General features: G+C 46.0%; 2 long non-coding RNA genes across 8 annotated transcripts in view; both read right to left on the reverse strand.

Annotated features, from left to right (window-relative positions):
• Positions 1-18,169, reverse strand: part of LOC310907600 — a 544,908-nt gene that overhangs the window by 417,601 nt on the left and 109,138 nt on the right. The gene's annotated exons all lie outside the window — the stretch shown is intronic.
• Positions 4,793-16,525, reverse strand: LOC310909709. 7 transcript variants are annotated; one of them, XR_014590154.1, is made up of 7 exons: positions 16,208-16,525; positions 13,585-13,868; positions 9,449-9,668; positions 9,211-9,281; positions 9,021-9,130; positions 6,693-6,814; positions 4,793-5,117 (listed from the first exon to the last, which is right to left on the reverse strand). It is a non-coding gene; the product is annotated as an uncharacterized lncRNA (long non-coding RNA). The 7 variants fall into 7 exon arrangements; XR_014590155.1 differs by lacking the exon at positions 16,208-16,525 and adding an exon at positions 15,800-15,913; XR_014590156.1 differs by lacking the exon at positions 16,208-16,525 and adding an exon at positions 15,458-15,511.

Raw genomic sequence — 18,169 nt, forward strand, 5'->3', positions numbered from 1 at the left:
GAGGCACCTTCTCCTTGGTCACCTATGGGGTCCTGTGGCAGTGGAGGAGAGATCCCTTCCTGACACCAGGATTCTTTCTGTCCTAAAGCATGAGAACTGGTGACAGCAGAGCACCATGAAAGCTCTTATGGGTCATTAAGTCATCGAGGTATAAAAAAACTCTATTTACTGTTTGAGATCCCAGCTCTAGCCATTGTCTCCTGTGGCACTGACAACCTTCCAAGGAGGAATTTCTCACTGTTTACTCTCTAGGCACAGAGAGGGTGAGGTCTCCAGCGATGCTTTTATTGCTCAGCTAACAGTGTTAACCTCTTCAGTGAGGATGTGCACCCATCTAGCAATTGGCATTTACTGAAATTAGCTTTGCACTTCAGGATTTGTCAAGTTGCAATTGGACTAAATGCTTTGCTGGCTGCAAAGTGACAGTCCCGACACAGCTAATGCCATGACTCTTTGGCCTCAAAGCAGTGTGAGCAGACCCCTTGGTCCCTTTCCTCTCCTCAGGATTTGCATCTCCTGAGATGTATGTCACTGCCATTTTTTTGTTTGTTTGTTTGTTTTAGCAGGATGCTTCTTTTCCAGGATGTTCCAGGAATTTCAAGCTGTGCATGGATCATGTTTTCAAAATCTCTTCCATATTTACAAGGCTCAAAGTCCTTTTTTATGTCTGCACTTATTTACTTCACCAAGCATCAGAGCTGGGAGTGGAGAACTCAAGACCAGGTAATTCAGGTCTCACAATAAAATCAGGTGAAACAGGGTGCAAATAATTTGCAGGGCTACAGGAAGGACACAGGACAAAGGTCTTCTCATGTTGTTCTGTAGAGGAGAAAGAGCCCAGTGAGGGCAGGGGTTTGGGGCCCAGTACTAGCTGGACTGTGGGCTAATGGAGCAAGATGCCAGCTGGTCCAGAAGATATTTAGTAGAATCAGATCTCCTGGTCCTGCCTGTACAGGTAGCTTGTGCTGTCTCACAGGATGGTGTTTAGTGTTTGGAGAAGCCACTAGAAAAAAAAAAAAATACCATTGATCTTAGCTCAGGAGGTGTTTAGTCTTATCCCCAAATCCAAGGCACTTTGAATTGCTGGGAGATCCCAGCCCAGATTCCCAGCAGAGGTTCTGTTTCCTTGAGCGATGGCAGCTGCTCTCCAGGTGTCACCTCTGGGATGTGACACTGCTGAAGCTCACCTAGCTGATGAGCACTTGTAATTAATTAAACCCCCACTGCCCTCCTGTTTTCCCTACAGATGTCCCATTAGGATCCAAGCAACAGCCACAGTCAAGAACGCAAAGGCAATTATGCACTGGAATTTAAACAAACCATTAATTACCAAGATGCTCTGGCAGATGATGGCTCCAACAATGCTTATTACAAGAACCTTCATCAAGTTATCTGCTCTTTCATGTGAGCAGAGGTAACGATCTCCACTGAGATGGGAAAAATAATTAAAAACCATACAACAAGATGTTTTATTAATGACACGCACATCTCCATTGCTCTAAGAAAATTGGGCAATCTGTTCCTACACCACAGCTCTCCATCAAGGGTTTGTATTTGCCATGACTTTAATAATGGTTTGCTAAAGTGCTATGTAGGTCCCTTGGGTTGGCTTAAAGGAGGAGATGACAAAGGGAGGATTTATTTATGAGTGGCACCCACTGAAAAGCAGATCTACAGCACAGAGTGGAAAAGAGAAAAAGCCTTGCAAAGAGGGTCCCTCCTTAATTCATTGGTTTCTAAAAAGGGGTTCAACAATGCAATAACAAAATGCAAAGTGCTTGAAAAAAACTATCATTAGGAAAAATACTTCCTCAAACAAAAAAAAAAAAAAAAACCCACCTTGGTTTCCCTCTACAGATCTAGATTTTACCTCAGCTGATTTGGTGTCAAATGTTTCCAGTGGGAGCAGGAGCAGATCCATCAGGGGATTGGCAAGGTTTGGTGGACCTGAGTTCCATGATGGGCCAGCAGAGCTCAGCCCTGGGACACAAAACTCTTTTTCATTGCCCATCATGGAACACACGAGGTTGACGTGCCTGAAAAATTGAAGCCCTCTCTTAATGTCTGACCAAAGCCCAACAAGACAAGCTTTTCCAGCCTGCTCTGTCAGCTCAGCCTGGTGCTGCCTGAGGACTGCAGGCAGGGCAGGAGCATCCGCTGCTCCTCCTGCCCTGGGGCTGGCACCACCAGGGATGTGACTCACCACGGGCCGAGCACCTTCCCTCTTCCCACTGAGCTCTCATTTACTTAATCACCACAGATTAAAGCCTGTCTAATTAAGGACAGGCATTAGATCTGATGAGGACCCGGCTCTTTTCCTGTTCACACACGGTGGAGCTGGGCAAGCCCAGTGTCCCTCACCCGGTTCCAGGCTTTTAAACGGAAATGTTTTGTTCCTTTCCCCATGGAAGTTCAAAGTGTACACTTCACCTTAAAGAAGAGGGTGTAGAAGAACCTATAAAAATATTTTAGATCCTGAAAATATTTTAGAGGAAACTTTTCTCTCTGTCACAGGTATTTACATACATGGGTTGGGTTCCAGCAGGGATGCAAAAGCTTAGACTGGGCTGAAAAAAGAATAAAATATTGTTATGAAGGAAACTCACTGGCCACAGGCTCACTGCCCAGCATGACCACAGTTCTGCATGGAGACAAGACAGGACCTTCTCTGCAAGGGTTGCTTTGCTCTGCTAACCTGATGATCAGTGCAGGCACAGCCTCAAGGGCTGTGGCACTGAAATCAGTCCTGGCTCATCCATGTATTGCTGGGTAGCTTTGAGTGAGTCACTCAGACTCACTCAGATTCACACTGCACAGCTAGGGAGGCATGGAAACTCCTCTTTACTCCATGGACACTCCATCATTTAGCTGATGGAATTGTCAGGGCTCTGTGGTGACATCCATTGGCTATGAGGTGTGGACACATTTCTGATGTTGGAATAAATTATAGTAGCAGTATTTGGCTTTCCTAAAATACTTAGCACAAGCAGATATTGAAGTGCCTTCTAAAAGGTGTACAATTTCATTATTCTTGGTTGGTAAATGGGGCCTTAGCCCAGGCAGGAGTTTCTAGAGACTGCCACAGAGCCTTTCATTCATGTTGTCTTTGAAATTCAGTCAGCAACTGAGTTGCCTCACAGGATCACCCACCAGTGGCTCCTGACTCTCATTCATCAGGGCACACTCACAGACGTCTCCCTGACCTCCAGCAGAGCCATGTGCCTGCTTAAGTTACAAACAGGCTTCAGAAGGCATCTGCTGGGCTGGTTCACTTCAGAAGCTCAAGTTTCACTTCCCAAAATGATGAAACACTTGTTTAACACTCTTTTAGTTGGACGGAGCCATGGAGTTATTCAACCCTGCTGAGGTTTCACTGTGAGAAAAGACCAAACAGTTGAGGACTGGGGCTTTTCTTTGATATTTAAATAATTCCAACAGAAGAAGCACTTGCCTAATGCTGAGGCTAACCAGGGCATGCCCAGGAGTTTGCAGCACAGTGAGCAGCACAGCTGCCCACCCCAGCACTGTCAGAGTAGCTTTGAAGAACTGCAAAGGGTCCCCCATTGTAATAGGCCACAACGTGAGATGCCAAGGGCTTCCCACGGGTCTCACAGCTCCCTCCCAGCACAGGTGGGGTTGGTAGGAGGCAGAACAACCAGCAGTGTCATCTTTCTAGTCAGAGAAGGGATGGTTGCAAGGCCAGGCTGGGAAAGAGGCTGCTGCGTGCACCGTCTGTGCTGCCAACGCCGAGGGAGGGAGGAACGGTCTGTCAGCCAGGGAGAACAGGAGCCCAAGGCCAAAGGAAGGGATATCTGCCCAAGAAAAGCAGGAAATCTCTCCCCCAGCAGACCCTGCAGGCTCACAGGCCCCCACAGCTGGTGATATGGATGATGCAGACACTTGGTGCCAGCAGTGCCCTGAGCCGTGCATGCACAGAGGTCACTGTGGGTACAGTGGGGATGTTTGGGCTCACTGTGGGTGCAGTGGGGACATTCAGACCTCCCCAAACCCCATAATCCCACCCTAGCCATGGAGAGGCCCTGGATCTGTGGGTGCCTCAGTGGGATGCTTCCAAACCTCCATCCTGCCAGCCCAGAGAAGGGAGCACACGTCTGTGTGTGACCCAAGTGACACGAAGCTGCAGGCACAAATTACACACTTTGCAAGTGACATTTGCTGTCATGGGGGGAGGTTAGAATGAGGCTGTTTAAAATTCAACTAAACTCTGCCCAGAAACAGGGCAGTATGTGGTCTTCTTTTCTTTCCCACCCTCCAGGGTAACACTGTGATGTTTCCAGGAAGGAAGTCCCTCTCCTGCTCACAGATTTGGGAGTGGGTTTTGCCCCAGGGGTGGGATTCATGTTGCATGGGAATGTCTGGCTGCTTTGCAAGCTGCAGGCCAGAATCCCTGTCAGTGGGTACCACTGGAATTGATTTACACCATCAGAGGTCTGAGTTAGACCAGGTAGACCCCCACAACTGAAGAGATGCTCAGTAGCATCCTACAGCTCCACTGTGCAGAGGGAGAAACTGAGGCACAGCAACTCCATGTTCCACCAGGCGAATTTACAGTAGGATCAAGACCTCTGCAGAGCAATCCTTTTCTTCCTCTAGAAATGATGAGAAAGAACTGAAGGCTGTTTCTAAATTCACAGCTCTAATCTGTTTTCCAGATAACTCAAGATGTGAAAATAAAATGAATTATTGTGCCCCTTCTCTCCATGTTCTCAGCAAATCCTACCAGCATTCCTGTGACCACATCCAGTGGATATTCTACCCCGTCTTTCTGGTCCTTCTGACTCTCTTTGGGCACACACACTCCCATATACTGTCAAACTCTCCCATCCACAAGCAGCTTGCACGTAGCTTTGCTCTGATTTGTCATAGATGGCTGTACCATGATCATGCTATTAAGGCAGTTATCTCATAACATGGAATTACTTAATAATTTGCTCCATTTGTCCTCATTGATGGAAACAATGTGCTCAACCATATCTTATCTCAGTTCTCAAGGATTTTGAGCAATCTGTCAAAGCCTTGAGCAGCTCCAGCTCTTCATTTTATCAATGGGAAGATCAGAATATGTGACTCATTGCAGTGCTGAAGGATCCTTCAATCTGCAGAAGAGAAGCAGGACATAAACTGAGCCAGGCAAATTCAGATGAGATAATTACCAGTCACAGAGAATATCTATCAAAGGAATTGGTGGACTATCTATGTCCTGAAGATGCAATTCTTCTGATTAATGCCTGTATCCACAGGGAAAAGCCAACACTAACTCTGTCTTGATGTGCACATTTAGACCCTAGAGAGTTCTAGTCAAGGTGCTCAGGAGAACCAAAGGGTTATTCTTATCTCTCTAGAGGACATTTCTAAAAGTGTGCAGATGAATCATGCCCTTGGAGTGCACATTTCCTACCACCTATGGTAAAAGGAGCTGGGAGAGCTACATTAGGTATAATTATATTAGAAATGTGTAGTTGGGAGAGATGAACTCCAATTTTGATGCTCAGCTCTGTTTCCAAACCGAGTGCCCAGTGCTTTTTAGATATGTTGGGTATCTGCACACGTATCTGCCAGCTGATGTGATAAAGCACCTATGGAGACTTTCATCTCTCTGGAATTTGATGTCATCCAGACTTGGGCCTCCTTTAAGTCCTTTGTCAAGTCTGCCACTGCAGATGCCAGAGGAATCCGTGGCATGTGCTGGCTGGGACAGGCTGGAGCATATCGCAAATTAAAAGATGCCAGTGCTCAGAAACCTGAGTCCCTCCTACTGCAGCCAACAGCGCTGTTCTTCTGGCCAAAGGAATCACTCCCTGGGGCCCATGGGCAGGATGGACAGGCACCCACTGCTCATTGGACACCATCCTGCAGACACTGTAATCCAGCTGTGCCTCCATCTCTGAACTCTCCCCTTCATACCATGCAGGGAGCTCAGCTCTGCTGACAACACATCACTGTCTCACACCTCTGGAGGGTCTTGGGGCTATCTTGCCCAGCTTTCAGCAGCTGCTCCAAGAGGGAGGGGGCCTGTACACATTTCCTGCCAGATTTGTGTGAATGCCTCAGATTCTCACAGCATCCCAAAAAAACCCCATACACCTCCATTTAGACAAGTGTATGTTTTCCAGGAACACACGCATTACTCAAGAATGCATTGCAGGATACATTGCATAAATACAGGTGTGAGTTTTTGTGGTGTGTGCACACAAATGTTCAGACTCAAAGACTTTGTTTCTGGCCATAAAATTTCCAAATGATCCTTACCTATTGTCCAGGCTGTTTGCTTTGCTCAGTTCATTAGTGCAGGCAAGACACTTTTCCTGTGCTTTATCACAGGATCTCAAAGGGTAAAGGATTTATATGAATACCAATGTTTATTCTATCAACGGGAACACTCAGTGAAGTTAAAATAGAGTCAAACAAGATGCACTAGGACAGAAAACCACAAGCTGCGTTTCATGCATGGCCATAAACAAGCTCAGCTTATCAGCAAAACAGGTCCAACTGTGTCAGGAGCCAGAGAAAGCTCTTGATTACACAGCGTCAAGCCCGTGGCCAATGTGGCTGTTGGCCCCTTTTCAGAGGAGCAAGTTATAATCCATGTTGGCATGTGTGAAATAAGGAATTGGCGGCGCTCATTAAGAAAGAAAAGAAACGGAAAACCGTGAAAAGGAAAGTAGCTTTACCAGTATTTCCAGTGGTGAATCATTGGCATTCAGGGCTGTGGCCTGGTTAGGGCAAGAAGGCTTCTCATTTGGGTGCCCAACACTGACAAATCCTGCTGGGGAAAAATGCTAACCCTCCTCCCCTGAAAGCAGAGAGGGAGGAGGGTTAGAACTGCTGTTGCTGCAAGGGATTCTTTTTCTCCACTCTCCCCAGGAAAGCCATCCCCCTTTTGAGCCCCTCACTCCACCCTGGCCAGATCCTAGCTGTCTTCAGCCCTGTCCACAAAGGCTGCTCTAAAGATGTTCAACCCCTCCTTGCCCAAGAGAGAGAGAAAATCCTGGTTCCTTGAAATCCAATGTCAATATTCTCAGAAACTGCTGGGAAAAATCAAGAGGGCTTTAATGTTTTCACCATCTTCCTGAGTCTGAGCTCTTACTGGTGCAGACTGGGAGCAAACTCTGCTTTCCCTATAAAAATAGGAGTTTCCAACAGAACAAGTTTTCCCTAATTGTTCCTGGCAGGCGTTTCACCGTCAGCCTCTCCGTGGGCAAGCCTGCTACTGGTCCCTCCACTAAACCACAGCAAATGAGGTCTGAAGAACAAAACCCGAGATGACAGAGAGATCCCTAAATAAAAAGGAAGGAAGAACAAAACCTACAGCAGGCTTCACACAATCAAGTGAACCAAAGGGCTTGTCCAAGCTACCAACAGCTGGGTGACAAATCTGCCTGTCTGGGATGTAAGAGCAGAGAAAGTGGCTCAGCAAACCATGCAAGGGATGAAAGTCAGCACTTTACAATGAGTCACTGGGGCAAGGACTTGAATTTTGGGTGTCTGGGAGTGAAGAGGACAACCCAGTGCTGCCTGGAGCACTGAGCTCTCCAGGGAGATGCCTGTCTCCCAGCTGGTCCAGCACTAGAGGGTAACAGTGAGTCAGGCTGCTGGGCCAGTTGTTGGGATAGGTTATGGTGATGGTGATGGAGGGCTTGGAGGTGGTGATTCCAGCGAGGTCAGAGAAGGCAAGAGCAAATGAAGGGGCTGGTTGCTCCCCTCATTATCCTTGCTATGGGGCACCTGTGGGGCTGGGCTGCCTCAAGGACAGAGCTGTGGGGGTGCTGGGAGGGGTCTCTGGGCACTGGTGGGAGAAGAAATGAGGTGACATCAGAATTGGGTCGCTGAGCACTGAGGGAGCACAGGGCCATGGGGTGGGAGCCCAGGGAAGGGGATGAGGAGCCTGGTGGAAGGTGCTTTCTGCCCTCACAGGACGATTTTAAGCCAGGAGCCAACTCACTGCTCTGCTTCTGCACTCAGAGCAGGAGATGCACCCACTGAACTCCATGTTTTACTCTCAAAGCCCTGGTTGCTCCTCTTTAGCAGCTAAATTGCTTTTGAACACAATAACACAACCAAAGCCCAGCATGAGGTGTAGACCCACAGCTTGCTGCTGCTTCAGTTCAGGACCTCATTTTCTGGATGTGGGCAAGCAGAGCCCTGGCAGCCACCTGAGCTGCCTGTGGTGGCAGGAGCCAGACCTGTGCCTGTGTCTGTTGGCATCGAGCCTGGGACCTCATGTGTATGCAGAGCATCGAGCTGAGCAGCTCCTCTTAAACAGTGTTGTGTTCCCAGAGGGGCTGTGCCCAGTCACACATCACTTGGTAAAGTTGTAGTGAATTATTTTTCCTTTAAAGCTTCAATGTTTTTTTTTTAATCTTTAATCAAAATTGTAAAGCCTAAGAGCAGGTTCTCTAGCAATTGAAGGTAGGTATCTAGTGGTTAGAAAAGATCAGCAGTCAGGACTCCTGGGTCCCATTTTCAAATCTTCCACTGACTCTTTGAGTGACCTTGAAGAAGACAATTAATTTCTGTGTCATTTTCCAGACAGGTAAAAATGAGGAAATAATTCTTCCCTAGTTCACTGGGGGATTTTGAGTGTTAATTGTTTGCAGGGCACTTGTCTCTCCCCAGATGAGAAGTGAAGTAAGGGCTACAGGAAGGCTGAAGGTTGGCATGGCAGGCCATGAACACTTCAGGACCACAGTGCAGTGCTCAGAGAGCATATCTGTCTTTGCTGCAGGGAGGGGCAATCACTTGCCCCTACATCCCATGCCCTGTGGATATGGATAGAAACCTTCCAGCACTGCACCTGGGGTCCAGCTCTCCCCATCAGCTGCCCCACAGCTGCCCTGCCCCAGCCTCTCAGCAGCTCTGGTGGATGGTATCTCCTTGCAGTCATGTTGTGGAGGCAGAGGCAGCGAGAAGGAAACAGCTGTCTCCATCCAGAGCCTCTCACACATGTCCATCTCTCATCCCCCCAGGCTCCCAGCCTTGGCACGTTTGCTGATCCTCACCAATAATATGCTGATACCTCACCAACAGGGATGCATCACCAGCTGGCAGGCTCTCAGCAACCAACCACAGCTATGAATTCCCATCTGGGCTATGAGCTGCTTTGTAGAGCCTACCAAAAAAAATCCTTTGATGACTTGGCTTTGTTCTAAAATGGAATATTTTCACATCTAGAATGAGGTGATCCTTTACCTGGGGTGCTCTGTTGAGGCCAGCAGAGCTGTGTCAGGCCACACCAGCCTGCCCTGGGGTGGGAATGACTCCTGTAGGGAAGGATCTCTGAGCTTATAAATGTAGAAGTTTATTTTTGCCTTGAAGGGAGGCTTGTCACTGCCCTGTCTGCAGAGCTGATCACTGCACAGGTTTCCCCGGGAAGGAGAGAGGACGAGGAGCTGCCACCCGGGAACCCCAACCAAATTAACCTACTTACCAGGCTGCTCTGCTGGCTGCTCCAGGAGAGGGCTGTTTGTTTGCTTTAGGCCATTTCTGTGCAAGCAGTAACCAGAGATGAGCAAAATTCAGAAAATTTCCACTCCCATGGGAAATTTCAGCCTTTCAGAGGTGGTTTGCATCCCAAATCAGGCCAGTTCAGCAAAATGAAATTCTGGTTCAACTCACTTGGAGCAGTCGGATTCTCCCTGGTGAAAAATCTGGAGAAAGAAGGGAGGGGAGAAATGGGGGAGATTTTCTTTTACTTACAGGAAACTTCCCTTTATGAAAAATTGTATTTTTTTCACTTGTTCCAGTCCCAAACTGCTCCAGAACTAATGCCAGGAATTCCCTCATCTGTTTTGCTGTCTGGGTCTTATTGTACCTGGCATTTGCTGTGACATATGACTGTGTTGCAAATAATACCAGGAACATTTACCTTGTGGAAGTATCATGGAGAGAAGGCATCCAAGGGCCCTTTGTCAGCCTGCTGTCAAAAACCTGCAGGGATCACCCCAGTGTCCCCAGCCCTGCCAGCAAGGGTCCAAAGCCCTGTGGATTTTAGAGCACTGCAGCTGCAACAGTGTGGGCGTGTTTTGGGTGGGATAAATGCTTTTTTTTTTCTGGTGAAAGAAAGCAGCAACACTGTGAATTTCTGTCAGTTTTGCCAAGTGAATTCATTTTAGAGTTAAAAAACATAAGTTGCTTGAGATGGATTTCACTATGAAATGTGTCTTTGTTCAGAGATTTCCTTTCGCTCTGTTTTTCTTCTTAACGTGAAAAACCCTTAAAGAGTCGAACTGAAATGTTTTCTCTGGGATGGAGTGAAACTTTTTATTAGATCAGGAACAATATAGACGTGTGCAATTATCTTTCAGCATCGCTAGCAAACCAAAACATCTCTTACTCACCTCGTTGTAATTGAAAGCATCGTGGGACACCCTGTTAAAACTGAAGCCGCTCACAATTGGCTTGAATCCAAACAAATAACTCTTAACTGAAACTCTTGTTTTTACAAAAGGAGCCACGAAAACATTGCCATAATGAAGATCTGTCAGAGCTTACTTTGGGGGACAACTGCCAAGTGGCGGTTCTGTATCTAATCTCATCAACACTCCTGTAATTACAAGCAAAATCAGGTCTGTAGATTGCTGTTTTCTTGGTATTAAGTTAATGTCAGTGTGAGACAGACCAGATCTGGGACGGAGTTTGGCTGATTGCATGTAAATGTCTAAATTTGAGTTCCCTTCACAGTCACAGGAGCCTAGTTATGACAGCCTGTGGTGTTTAGGGAGCAACTCACTAAAGTAGGTGTCTAAAACAGTTTGGCTAAACCCCACCTTGAAAGAACTTCTGTCACTGCTGCAAAAACAGCCCAGCTCTGGTAGAGACAGAGGGTGTAGCTGTGCAGGAAGGAAGGCAGCTGCCTAAAAACAGGCATTTCAAGCCCTTTGGGATGTCTCATGTATCTCATCTGGCTTCTGGTTGCTTCTAGAAGGACACAAGTATCACACAGGTTCCATCCTGAACCTGCCAGCCTCGTGTCCCTGCTAACATGGGACATCCAAAGCAGCACTGGGTCACTGACTTATTCCCCTGAAGTTGCATGAAAAATCATTGAGGTTGAGGTAAAAAATCATTCCCAAAGTTCCCAAGTCAGGAGGACCTGGAAACACACCATTTGGAAGTGCTCCTGATGGACCTCTATTTCCCAAGATGGATCATGTAGCAGCAGCCTGCAGCGTGACAGCCCTGCCCAGAATTTCGGGAGGTTGCCCAGCTGAGCAAGTCAGTCTCTTGTTACCTTACATAAGACACAGGGCGAGAGGAGGAATTGCTGTGGAGACTGCATGGGGCTTTCCTGGAAAGTCCTGCATTAACTTCCAACTTTTTGTCACCTCCTGCAGAATTGCTTCCATGATTTTCCTGCTGACAAGTCACACCTCTTGCTTTGTGGGGGGCAGGGCCATGCCAAGCTGCTCCCAATCTTTGCAGAGGCAGAGCTTGCTTGCATCATGCTAGGAAGCAGTAGATTTACACCAGTGGGATTGCACAATCACCCCAGATAAGGGGAATGTAACATGTCAGCAGTGTCCATGTCTTTATCTCTGTAGGAAAGACATACAGGAACACTCAGATCTCTGTGGCATTGATAGAAAGAGTATCCTTCCCCTGCATTTCATCTGAACATGAGCAGAGAAGAGTGAGCAGCACTGTTTGACCAACAGCCCCATCACTGCTTATCTGCTGCAAAACCAGAGCTGGCACTGCTTTAAATCACACATTTCCCTTTCCTTGTCATTTATAATCAATGGAGATAGTTTATGTTTATGCAGCTTCTTTCATCCCAAGGATCCCACAGTGTGTTATGAGGCATGATCCAGATGCTGCCCTCCTGTTCTGAAAGTACATTCACTCATGGGGACATCACAGAAACATGAAATTGTTTGGGTTGGAAGGGTCCTTAAAGATTATCTCATTCCACCCCCTGCCATGGGCAGGGACACCTTCCACTATCCCAGGTTGCTCTAAGCCCTGTCCAGCCTGGCCTTGGGCACTTCCAGGGATCCAGGGTCACCCACAGCTCCTCTGGCCAACCTGTGCCAGGGCCTCCCCACCTTCACAGGGAAGAATTTCTTCCTAATATCTCATTTAAACTTGACTTCTGCCCATTTAGGCTTATTCCCTCTTGTCCTAACACTACATGCCCTGGTCAAAAGTTCCTCTTAGAGGGTACCTTGAGGGACTGTGGAAGTCCATCTGCCCTGGTGGCTTCTTGGTTCATGGATGTACTGGTCAGTGGTGGTACCCCAAGAAATGATGGAAAGAAGAAAAACCCTCCCATTTATATTCTGTTAAAAATACATCCTAGAGGATGGTTGGAAAGACAGGTATGTCCCAAGGCAGGAAACCTGCAAAAGCATGACTTCTGCAAAGGGCCATATTTGCAGACTTTTAGGAACTGAATATACATCACATCTTCGAAAGGGGCCAAATCCATCTCCAAAGGTGACTTACTGAAGGGAAAATAGACTGAACAGATGTTTGTTTTAAAATCTGAGATCCAGTAAAAACTACACTCTGAACCTGAGGCTCTCTGACCAAATGTGAATACCTCAGCTGTAGATGTCTTTCTCTGAGCTTATTTGATAGACCCCACTAGAGTCCAGGAAGACAACCAGGGGTTTTTAGGGCATAAGCCAATAGTACAAGTGTTGCAAATGTCTATTTTAGGATGAGGTACATTGCTGGACTGTAAAGGGAGTATTCCAGGATGACTATTCAAAAGTAAATGTCCACGTTGCAGATGTCTGAAGTTAGGAGAGATGAATCTTGCTTACCATGTAGCAGCACCTGTGAGCCCAAAACTAAACAAGGGATCTAACCAGACAACAGGAGCCCTTCTTTCATCTTGGCCAATGCCTTTGTGTTCTCTGTCCTACACCTTTCAGAGAAATGGAGAAGAGGTGGCAAACAGCACTGGGCTCTTTGTTGCTTTGGATCCAGGTGAAAAGGCAGAGAAACAGGCCTTGCCAGAAAATCCTCTAAAAGTAGCCAAAAGCTTGCTTGGTTTAATTACTAAGGCCAGAAGAGGGTATAGAAATCAGCAAGGGCAGAACCAGGGATTCACACCCAGAAACAACAACCTTGATATTTAGTCCACTGAAATAAACAGAGTGGGCTGGAGATGGGATGAGAAACAATAATCTTTGAAACACAATCCATTTTAATGTTTCTTTGGAGATCATAATGAGGACTGTGGAATTACAGGATGAGATTAAAGTTTCCTATTTAGCAAATTAAAGGGAGGTTTTGAGGCTTTCCAAGAGCTTCACCCAGCTTCAAAACAGAGTGGACCAAAAGGAAGCATCACCCAGGCTAACCACAGCTCTGGTTAGAAGAACAGATCCAAGAATATTCTCTCTGAGCACCTGAGTCACAGTTGATGGGAGTATTTCCACCGACTTCCCTGGGCTTTGGACACATGTGGAGCTTTTTCCCCTCAGACAGACGATCTTAGACCCCTGCCTTAAGCCGCTAACAGTGGCAGTGTTTGCCTGTCTGCATTCCAGAGCTAATGCACATTCCAGCCCGAGGAGGACTTTGCCTCACCTCCGATGCACAAGGTCACCTCACCTTTGATCCTCCGCGCTGGTGTCAGGCTACCCGAGGAGGGCTTGGGGAATGACTCAGCAGCTCAGCGCCCGCTCTGCTTCTCCCTTTAACCGGATTTTTTGCTCCAGTGGAGCTGTTCCCAGCCTGGCTGAAGCCTCACATGCCCGATCTTGAAGCGAGCCGAGAGTGCAATTATCCAGCAGGTGCAAAGCCGGCTCGGGGCGTGTTGCCACGGGGATAACGACACAGGGGAAGAGCATCAGGTAACAACAAACTGTCACATGTCGCCTTCACCTGCTCCACCTCTGCAGGAGGAAGGGACAGTGAGCTGGGAACACTGAGGGACCTTTGGGGCAAGTTTGATGAGTACTGTTTGTGTTGCTAATCCCCCGCAGTGAATGGTTCTCCTGAGCTCACGAGAGGTGTAGCAGGGATTTAAGATGGTCAAAAGCCACAAGTGGCCAATGGAATGACAGATTGAGGGTAGGGCTTGAGAAGTAGCACAGAGACCAGGTTTGTCAACTGCTTGTGCCCCTTCTGGGAAGGAGTCTGGCCATCTGTTTTAGGATCACAGAACAGTTTGGGCTAGAAGGGACCTTAATGACCATTTAATTCCAACATCCCTGCCACGGGCAGGGACAACTTCCATTAGGCCAGATTGCTCAAAGACCCTTCCAACCTGGCATAAAACACTTCCTGGGATGGAGGAATTCACAAATTCTCTGTGCCAGTACCTCACCATCCTCACAGTGAAGAATTTCTTCCTATTATCTTATTTAAATTTCTCCTGTTCTAATTTAAAACAGGGTCAACACACAATCTGACAGCCTTTAGGTGGTCCATGATAGTGACTTTAGTAGGAATCTTGCCTGGAGCCCTGCCTAGTTTTGCTTCACTCCATATCACTGGCCTTCTACAGCCACGACTCATAAAGCCCCACAGATCACTGCCCCACATCACACAGCTCAATTCAGAGCCCTTTAGGACCTGGCTCTGAAGACACCACAAGTACCCCCAACACACCTGCTGCTGAGATTCTCCCTGAATTTCAGCCATCATTTATGTACACTAATTAGTACTGTTCAGAACCCTTGAGAAAAGCATGGATAAATACTAAGAAACTATTTAATGCCCCAAAGCCTAAAACATCTTGGCTTTAGCTGGTTTATGCTGTATCATAGTACCCAACTTGCAGCACAGGGCACAAAAATAGCTTCCAATGATATTATCACTTTGTTCTAATGGGCTAAATTCAGCCCTGAGGGGCTGTAGAAATTAACGGGGTTTGGCCCAACATGTAGTTAATGAGGATGGTCTATTTCAAACCCATAAGGTACCACATTCTGCCACTACAGATTGGCTGGGAATAACTCACCTCTTCAGAGATACTGTATTCACTTGCAGCCCTGGCTATGTTTGCTCTAAATAGAGGCAGCAAAAATAGACATCAAAAACAAAAAACATTTCTTTCAGACTCCAAATGCCTCTGGCTCTGATTTTGATCTTGCATGCAGCAGAAGCTCAAGTGAGTGGAGAGGTTTATTTCTCACTTGTGTCAGTAAAAATGAAATGGGCCCACTATGTTTAACACTGCTTTAGGATGCAGAACATTTAAGACAGTATCTAACAACTTAGAAATCGTTAATCTTGGTTCAAAAAGGCTAACCTGTACTTCTTCCAGTATCTTCCTATGGATAATCTCATTGCATCTTTTGATTTCTGTACCCACCTAGTTTCTAACTTTCCCTGCCCATACAGCCAGATTCACCTTGGCAGAAGTCCCTTCTCAGGAGCTTCAGAATCAAATTCATCCAGTATCAGATTTCTAGTTCTGCAGAACCCCGTTCTCATCTCTACAGAGCTTGTTTATCTAGCCAGATCAATATGTGTTTACCTGTTAGAAGAGGTGCATAAGCATGTTTTCCTGGCACTGCTGCTCCCTCCTTTTGCATCTCACTCTTAGCCCCCAGCTTGAACTTGACCTTTAAGCCTTTGCTGCTGTTTGTTTGTTTTGAAACAGGGCACAACCACAGAGCCTCAAAATATACCCTCAATTCCTATATCCCAACTCTTCATCATTGTATTTTCCACAAACACTCTAAAAAAAGCAGAATGCTCCAGAAAGTACTAAACTTCAACTCAGGTTGTGGCAGGTCTTCCAAACAGTCTTGTAATTTTTAACGTGGATGATTTGTGTAAGAACTCTCCCACCTTCCCTCTCCCTTTCCCATCTTACCCCAGCTGTTCTCAGCTGAAGAGGAAACTGAGGAAGGATCTGAATGTCTGTTTTGGCTTCCTCTTGGAGTGGACTGACTTCGACCAGGGGACATTTTATGGTCCAGAAGCCAACTGCCACAGTCCAGCTGTGTCAGAGCTCTCCAGCCTGCAGAAAAGGGTGACCCCATCCAGACTGCCTATGGGAAAGGTCCCTCAACCATGTGAATTTCCAAACACCATCTGGAGACTGCTTGGGACAGTTTTAAGTGGTCTGGGCCAAAAGTTGTGCCAGGGATAATTCTAACAATAGAAAGCAAATTCTAGGGGCACAAAACTATTCCACTATTGTAGATGTATACTTTAAAACCTTCCCATCAGTATATAATGGAAAATCCTAGTGGATCTCTTTTTCTCCTGGATTACTTACTACTATTTTATGAGTTGTTCTCCTTTCTCCAGAAAGAGGTGTGTTTGCTGCTGATGAAGGCTGTGCTGAAGAGGAGCATATCCACCTCTTTCCTCTGGGAATAGCTTCTTATTTCATTCTTACAGCTCATAAACTGAACTCCTCAAACTTGCTAACTTTCAGCAAGACAGAAGAGGGTGAGATTTGGGACTCTGAGTATGGGCTCATGTAGACTACATCTTTGGAGATGAGACTTTCCAAGCAGGAGAAAGAACTCAGTGTCCACCTCCCTTCCAGCTCAAAGGCTCTGCCTGGTTCTTCCCTGATATAGACAGCACCTCCCAGCACCACTCCACATTCCAGCAAAGATGAATGGGGTGATAACAATTGTATTATGTTTGGTCTTTTACCACATCCAAACACAGTCCATTAATTACTTGGATCACAGAAAATAAAGAGCTGATTTGAGATTTTCCTCTACTTCGTAATTTGTTAACTTCTGATAAAACTGAGCTTTGTCTTCTTATCTCTCTTTGCCAAACAAAGAGGCCAAGGCCAGCAAGTGAACCTCATCTTTCACACTACCCTTTTGATTCAATCAGTCACATATTGTAGTTGATCATTAAATTTTGTAGATAACTACTTGCCCTCTATTCTAGGACACAAAAAATGTTTGGCGCACTAACCAGCTAATGAGAAGGAGGAGGAAATGCAAAGCTCTACTGATATCACATCTTTGTCTTCAATTTATTTGGTGTAAAACTGGCAGCAATTTCACAATTTATTTGGTCTCTAACCAGGTGGAATAGCTTGTCTCTCTGGAATGGAAACAGTCTTTATCCTCAATATACATCCATTATACCTCATTCTCCAGGGACCATTCTAATACAAAAGTTCCTCAACAAACAAATGCCACCATCTTATCTTTTATCATTATGATTTCAGGATCTTCAAAGCTAGTCTTTCTTCAGGGAGTGGTGACACCACTTACTACATCTCACAACTCAGTTTTAAGGCCTAGCCCTTACTCATAGATGCTCTGTGTTTCTTGGGAATGTTGTCTTAAACACAAACATCATCAGGTCCATTTTTCTGGCTAATGCATCTGCTCACATCTGTCACTCAGGCCTCTCACTTGGAGAATATTGGGACTTCCTTGGGAACAAGATGACATCTCTAGACTACACTCTTTGAAGTCACAATTCCTAATTTGTCACCACATCTAAGGGAAAATGGAAATCTTGAAAATTTTGAAAATCAACTTTAGAAACTTCATCATCAATTCTGAAAATCTCTGCTTTGGGCCGATGCCCTAACAGTGGAAAGACCTGACTTCATTTGGTGGCAGTTGATAAAATTTTGCTCTCAATTTGAACAGCATAATTTTGCAGCAGATTTAATTATTCCCTGCAAACATTTCCTTTGGCTAAGGGTAGATTTACACGTGTGTAACAGATCATGACCTTTCTCCCACCTACCCAAAATCTTTGGCACCACGTGTGTTTATGGCACCGTGCATGCAGCAAGCAATCACCCTGCAAGGCAGGAAGGCAACTCCACACAGAGAGTTGTTGCCAACAGCAAGGAACTGGTTGGTTAAAAGGGTGGTTAATATTCTGACACACTGAGTAGTTAACAACACATCAAGTGGCTGTTGAGAAAATGCTCGTATTTACTCAGAGGTCAATTATTCACTCATAAATTTATTGGTTTAATTTCCTTGTAGTCTATTTCCTCTATTACATATTCATAATCATCTTCTCATAAGTTCTCCTCCTACAGCTACTAATTATTCTCTATGTTCGCCACACACCCTTTTGTGCCATATAGATGGGGAATATTAATTTCCGTAGAGCAGAGATTTTTTTTTTAATTAAAGCAACGTTCTTTAGGAATAAATGCAACAACCATCAATTAAACTCAACAAATAAGGAAAAGTCATTACACAAAAATGCCAATCAAAATGCTGAGCTGAAATTCAAA

The sequence above is a fragment of the Zosterops lateralis genome (assembly GCF_965231275.1).
Source record: "Zosterops lateralis genome assembly, chromosome: 1".
NCBI lineage: Eukaryota > Metazoa > Chordata > Aves > Passeriformes > Zosteropidae > Zosterops > Zosterops lateralis.